Genomic DNA, 7,550 nt, shown 5'->3' on the forward strand with positions numbered 1-7,550 from the left:
AACAAGGAAAGGTGAGACTATGATCACAGAGATCTCCATGGTGATGAGGGGCTTCTGCACTGTGCTGTTTGCTCAGGTGGACCTCGAAGGCTGATCTATAAATGTAGGTCATTATTTAACCCTGCTGTTGGTCTTGATGTTCACACTTAAGGCTGTAGTGGCCATTAAGGACACTCAGGTCTTGTCCTCGGTATTTGCTTCTGGGAATTTGTGCTGTTTAGAAACCTGGAGGGCAGTTTACATTACGCAATTAAAAACCTGTTGTGTATTTCTTTTGTCTTACTTCAGAATAAGACATTTTTGAAAATACTTAGTTGCTTTCTTGCTGAGAGTTACATTTTCCTTCAAATATGATTATTTTAAGGCCAACAAAATTCAGAATTTCTTCACCAGTAATTATATTGCGAAATAAAACAAAATGATTTATCTCATGGTGTCACGACTCTGGATTTGTGTTTCCTGTTTTATTTTGTAAAGTTTACTCCCCTTGTATCATGTCTTGTTTTACTTCCTGTCCTTATGTTATTCCCTCTCTGTAATTGTTAATTTGTTTCGGCTGTGTCCATTCACCCTGCCCTTGTGTTTTTGCCTTTCTTCCCCAGCGGTGTCTCGTTCACTCGTTTAGTGTCTGTGTGTATATATCCCTGTCTGTGCCAGTGTTCGGTGCTACACTTGTGCTACACTTGTGCTACACTTGTGCTACACTTGTGCGTGGTTTTTTTAAACTTGTTACCTTGTTTGGATTAGCTTTTTGGAAATGAAGCTCTCTGTTTGTTTAACCTTGTCCGTTTACTGCATTTGGGTCCTATCCGGAACCGTAACACATAGTTGCATTCCCTAATATCAAATCAAATCAAATTTATTTATATAGCCCAATATCACAAATTATACATTTGTCTCAGTGTGCTTTACAGACTGTACAGGTTACGACACCCTCTGTCCTTAGACCCTCGCATCGCACAATACTTTCTGGTCAATAAGTACGTAATCTCTCACTGATAACAGGGAGCAAAGGTTGTTTTTAAAGCTTCTCCTTTTAAATATTAAATAAAGGAATATAATTGAATGGCTAAATTATAAATAAAATCCAAATAATTAAACACTTTCTTTTAGGAGTGTGGAGTGTTTAGGAAAACTTTAACTGTTGAACACAGTCGTTCTAAAACTCTGTGTCAAGGTACAAAATCAGATGAGTTGGAAAACTAATCAAACTTAGAACTGAAAGCTTTTAAATGAGCTTTTATCAATCACTAGGTCCATCTATTCATTCTCTGTACCTGCTTATTAGTATTCAAGGTCACATGGAGCTGGAGGAAGGGCTAATATACAGACTAACACATTCATTCACATTCATTCACAAACATTTCATTGCATCACACATCACTAAATTAGACTTCATGTCCTTGGATTGACTGCACATTACTGGAGGCAACATTTATCTTATCGGCTCAATGACCCTGGGTTCAATGTTTTAGGAAACGTTTTTCCCATGAGTGGTGGGCCCACAGGATGGATGGATGGGAGGCACCACGTAGCTTCTTCGGGCTGTGCCCGACCGGGCTCCGTGGCAAAGCCGGCCACCAGGCGCTCGCTGTCGGGCCCTTCCTCTGGGCCTGGCTCCAGACGGGGGCTCCAGGCTTCCTCCGGGCAGGGTCTCTCCTTTCCTTTCCCTTTCTTTCATGAAGTCGTTTTTGAACCATTCTTAGTCTGACCCCTCACCTGAGACCAATTTGCCTTGGGAGACCCTACCAGGAGCACTAGGCTCCAGACAACACAGCTCTCAGGTTCATAGGGACACACAAACCTCTCCACCACGATAAGGTGATGGTTCCCAGAGAGGATTTCAAATTCTCCAATTTGGTTAATTTGTTGTGTTGCCTCCTCTCCACTTTTCCCATTTTATAGTTGTCCACATTGTTTTTCTCTTTATTTATCCTCCATATAAAAGCACTTTCACCACTCCCGTTTCTCTCGCATTAATTTACCCTCACGTCTTATTCAGAGTTAATTTTCATTCTGTGCTGTGTTTTGATGTTTTCAGGTAGCCTGTTTTATAAAGAAACATGAACGCATTTGCACACACTAACACATTACTGAGTGTTAGTCAGTCATTGCTGGTTTTGTGTAGCTCATTACAGTGGTTAAGCAGCATTAATGTGGCAGGAATGAAAAAAAAAAAAGAAATATCATATTATTGGCCACACGCTGTAAGTAAACAATTTAAACCATGTTTACAAACCAGGTTGGCCTGAGAAAACTTTTGGATGGAAAAAAAACAAAACATTGTGGGTGATTCTATGGCCCCAGCCAGGGGAGTGTGATTCAGTAAGAGCAGATGGAACGCTTTCATTCAGAAAAACATTATAGGAATAACTTTAGTACACTTAACAATTGAACATGTGTGTGAATGTGCCAAATTGATGCTTTCTCCACTGCTGAGAGGATACAGAGAGACCTTAAGGTAGAGATCTGAGGTGTGACTCAGAGAGAGAGATGCCTGAATGAGTTGCTTGACTGATGCATGCAGACTGCTTTAGTGTGAGTGGGCGCTGAATGAAAACATCAACTCATGCACAGACACAAGTGAGTGGTTGGGGAGTTTACGTAGCAACGTCAAACCCTCAGTAGCTTGTTATGAAACCAAACTCCTGCATATCACAATTCACCCAAGACATTTCAGAAAACAATCTTAAAATAATTTATTTCTCAGATACTTAGAGTTCATTTGGTGGTAGAGGTACTGGTCCTTAGTGTGTGCTAGGATTAGATAAATGTGAGTTAGTGATTTCTCTAACCTCTTATGAAAAAATACCTACAAACGAAATACCCAAAGTATATTATAAGCTGCTCTTCAACCATATGCACCAGATGCATGATTGTGGTCTCATTCAAAAGATAACTCTCTTATTGTTCTTGCAAAACATTTGAATAGTCACTCCAAGTGCTTCTGGCACTGAGTAATAGTGGTCTGATTATACTGAATTTTAAGAAAGTACACTGAAGTTTGTTGATGCCTGAAGATGGGTATAGCTGGTAGGTATGGACTGGAAAACAGTGTTATGAAGTACAACTTCCAATTTCAGATAAAAGGGATAAAAACGTAACATATTACACAGGTTTTTCTAAGAATAACACCAGGCAGTTCACAAGCTGTGCATTTGGAGATATTATAATATTTATTGATAAAAAGGCCATAAATAACTATTATATACCCATTTATCCCTGCCAGTAGTAATGACACATAGTAAGGGAAGTACAAATACATTTCTTGTAATATTTTTGTATTTTGTAATTAATAAATACAATTATGAAATACATTACAACATTTGTAAAAATAAAAGCATGAGTGTCTAAAGATCGAGCAGTTCATTGGCTACACAATAAAAGAGTCCCCGTGAGACTGGACTACTGCAGGCTCCTTCCATAAACAAAAGCAAAGGGCTGGCACTTCCTTATCAGGTTGACACTGATTGGCTTTGATGGCTGTAGAAATCGAATGGAAGCTCCGATTGGCTCAGATCAAGTGTCAATCGAACGTCCACCCGTTTTAAACAAATATGTTTTTAATACCTTTTTAAAACCAAAACCATTGCCCAAAACCAAAAATGTATTGCATTTATTTTTTCGCAGCTGTTTTATATGGGGGGTGAAACAAACAAAATAATTATAATAGCGCTAATGAGTATGACATTACCAGTGGTGAAGTTGTCCCTGGAGAAGTGCTATTAAATTTGGAAGTGACAGTGTGAGCATGTCCATTGGTCAACATTTTAATCATAGGCCTCACTTACAATTCCTCAGTGATCAGCTTGACTTTTAACACAATGTTTTGAAGCTTTTCTTGTTCCCTTGATCCCTCTTGGATATATTTGGAGACTACTAATCTGCATATTTTCAATCAATGGGCAACTGTGCGTGATATTTATCATTAGTGGGCCGAGAACAAAGATGGGCAATGATGGGCGAGTCAAATTCTTTTAATAATGAAATAAAAGATTTACAATTCCTAAAACATTGTAATGACAGCAAACTGACACTTAAATCCCTGCAATGCTATTTTGGAGATCCCAAGCTTGGTTCTCTGAGAAACATTTCTCTATCTGAATGCAGGTGTTTCATCCAAAGCAGCAGAGATGAACAATATGTTAAAATTGCTCACACTAATTAGTTTCATAGCAGTCACAAAATGATATTGAGGTGGTAGCAGCACTAACACAGCCTCCACCAGGAGACAGTTCCCTACTTGATGCCCTAGCTATAATTTTATTGTGCTGGCTGGAAAGAGACGGCTCACCAGGTTTTAGATAATAAAATCTGATGACGCACATGCTTGGTATTGGGGACGCCTCAGCACTTTCTCTCTTTTAGCCTTTCTCTGTAATTCTTTCCATATTTGTTTTTTTCCCGTAAAAGATGGAAAGAAGAAACACTTCGCTAATAATTTGATTTGTCTCTCAAATTAGAAAGTGTATGAGCACATACTTGGTGTGGAATAGGTGACAGAACAGTGTGTGTGTGTGTGTGTGTGTGTGTGTGTGTGTGCGTGCGCGCGCGCGTGTGCGTGTGTGTGTGTGTGTGTGTGTGTGTGTATCCCAGCAGAGAGAGACTGATTGCGGTTTTATGAGTGACTCCATCATGCTCTGCTATGGTTATAGCAGTGCAGTTCAATACCGAGGTGTAATTTCATCACATCATTGTACACACACTGCTACAGACTGAATGCCGATGAATGTTTATGTCCCAACTCTGTGTAAGATAGAGAGATGTAGAAAGAAAGGAAGATGAATAACAAATGTTAATCTCACCCACCCTTCAGGGTCTTTGCTTTGGTCTCTGATGCTAAGCGTTACCCCCACAAACCTTCGTTTTTAAGCCTCGCTGGTGTTGCTACCAGATGTTATCCATCACATCTGGCACTAATGTGTGTTGTTCACATGTTGTGTATCCAAAAACCCCAAAGACAACATCTTCTAGTGTTTTCCGGGTCATTTCATAAGACTCATTAAATTAATTAACTGTGACTGTCTCGTGTAACTAACACGAGACAGTAACTAACACGAGACAGTACCTAACACGAGACAGTAACTAACACGAGAAACTAACACGAGACAGTAACTAACACGAGAAACTAACACGAGACAGTACCTAACACGAGACAGTACCTAACACGAGACAGTACCTAACACGAGACAATAACTAACACGAGACAGTACCTAACACGAGACAGTAACTAACACGAGAAACTAACACGAGAAACTAACACGGTAACTAACATGAGAAACTAACACGAGACAGTAACTAACACGAGACAGTACCTAACACGAGACAGTACCTAACACGAGACAGTAACTAACACGAGACAGTAACTAACACGAGACAGTAACTAACACGAGAAACTAACACGAGACAGTAACTAACACGAGACAGTACCTAACACGAGACAGTACCTAACACGAGACAGTAACTAACACGAGACAGTAACTAACACGAGACAGTACCTAACACGAGACAGTACCTAACACGAGACAGTAACTAACACGAGAAACTAACACGAGACAGTAACTAACACGAGAAACTAACACGAGACAGTAACTAGCACGAGACAGTAACTAGCACGAGAACGTACTAGCAACGAGACAGTGAGCTAGACAGTAACTAACACGAGACAGTAACTAACACGAGACAGTAACTAACACGAGACAGTAACTAACACGAGACAGTAACTAACACGAGACAGTAAGTAGCACGAGACAGTAACTAACACGAGACAGTAACTAACACGAGACAGTAACTGACACAAGACAGCTAACTCCTGTAGACCTGAGGGCTGTACACTGTGCTTGTTCTCCCTCTCTCTCTCTCTCTCGCTCTCACACACACACACACACACACACACACACACACACACACACACACACACACACACACACACACACACACACACACACACAGAGGTTGGGTTGGGTAGGTTTATCGTGTCATTGATCCCATTTGTGTTGCAACACACAGGCAAACCTCCAAGAGGAACAGGAGGAACGAAAAAGGGAAGCAACAAGTGAAAGAAATCATAACAAGTGAAAACAATCTAGTACTGTAGTGAGTTAGTTCATTTATATATGTTTTCAAGTTACAATAATATAAAACAGAGAACAGTTGAACATTCTCTGCTGTGTGCAGCTGAAAACCAGTGCCATTAACTGTTAACTATTACATTACCAATTAATTAATCATCTAATCTTTCCGACAAAGAGCTCTCTGGATGTAAAGATAAGAGGGAAGAGAAGCCAACATGTGGGAATGAGTTTCATACACTTCTAAATGTCAGCAGATTAAGACAGTCTTAAAAAATATTTTCACCCACCCATAATGTTTGATGGTTTAGGCACATCCTACCTTGACTCACTCTCATTTTTCCTCTCTGGTGCTCTGACACTTTCTCCGCCTGTCTTCTCTTACAGAACTTGCTGTTTGGCAGGTGTTGTGTCTCATGTGCAACTGGAAATCCTTTTGCTTAATTCAATAAACACTGAACAGTGGAAAAATACCATCTCTACCATTTTTCCTATTTTTTGATAAAATGAATGTCCTACAATGAGTTGAGCAGAAGAAAAATCTAAATTGAACACTGTGAAGTGAATGCAATCGATATTTTTATACAAAGCAATGTATCAAATGACAATATGAAAACAATGTGAAGGGGGTCGCTCGTTGTGATGAACCTGCAGATAATATCTATTGAATCTGTAGCTCCCCTCTTCTTTACAGAGCTTTATAGCGAGTTTCTTGTCCAGCCTGCAACATCACTGTGCATTACCTGCATAGCCCCAAAGCGCACACAGACACAGTTAGTGACTAGCTGGTGAACATAGTGTAGCATTTAGCAGCTAAAGGGTCCCATGTTTCCCTTCGTAGTTGGTAGAGACAAAAACCAGAGCCAGAAGCACGACTCCATATCAATGATAATGTTGCTCCATAACTGCTGGATGTGTAAATAAGCAGCTGTTTGCTAACAAGTTCAACACAAAAGTTAGTGATATGTAAATGTTGTGTTAACAACTTGTTTCGGCCACAGTTATTGGAAGGTTTAAATACAAGTATACAATATTGTGGAAAAGAATTATGAACTAAAGTTTTAATCTTCATGGTTCGCTTGCTTTGATGATGACGACAAGACTGGAAACCTCCGACTTCTGTCTTGAAATGCAAAAGTGGACTTTTTTTTATAACACAAAAAACAATGAAAGCTTTTCACATTGAGATGTGTAGATTACCCAGATATTTAGCTTCAGGGTTGAGAATGTTTTGGAGATCTTAATTAAAAAGAATCTCAGCCCAATGCTCTGCACTTTGAATTTCAATAACCTGTATGAAAGGTGCTATACAGTATGATTGATTGTTCTCACAGATGTGTTTTACAGCCGGTGCCCTGAATGTAACCTTTTGGCTAACGTGGTCACATGGCTAGCAGGTGGAACTGTGTCCAATTTCTACTTTCGTCACCAAACCACTTTGTTATGAGGCCGTTTCGTTTTTGCCTTCTGTCAGCGCAC

This window comes from Cottoperca gobio, chromosome 4, assembly GCF_900634415.1.
Source record: "Cottoperca gobio chromosome 4, fCotGob3.1, whole genome shotgun sequence".
In the NCBI taxonomy this organism is placed as follows: domain Eukaryota; kingdom Metazoa; phylum Chordata; class Actinopteri; order Perciformes; family Bovichtidae; genus Cottoperca; species Cottoperca gobio.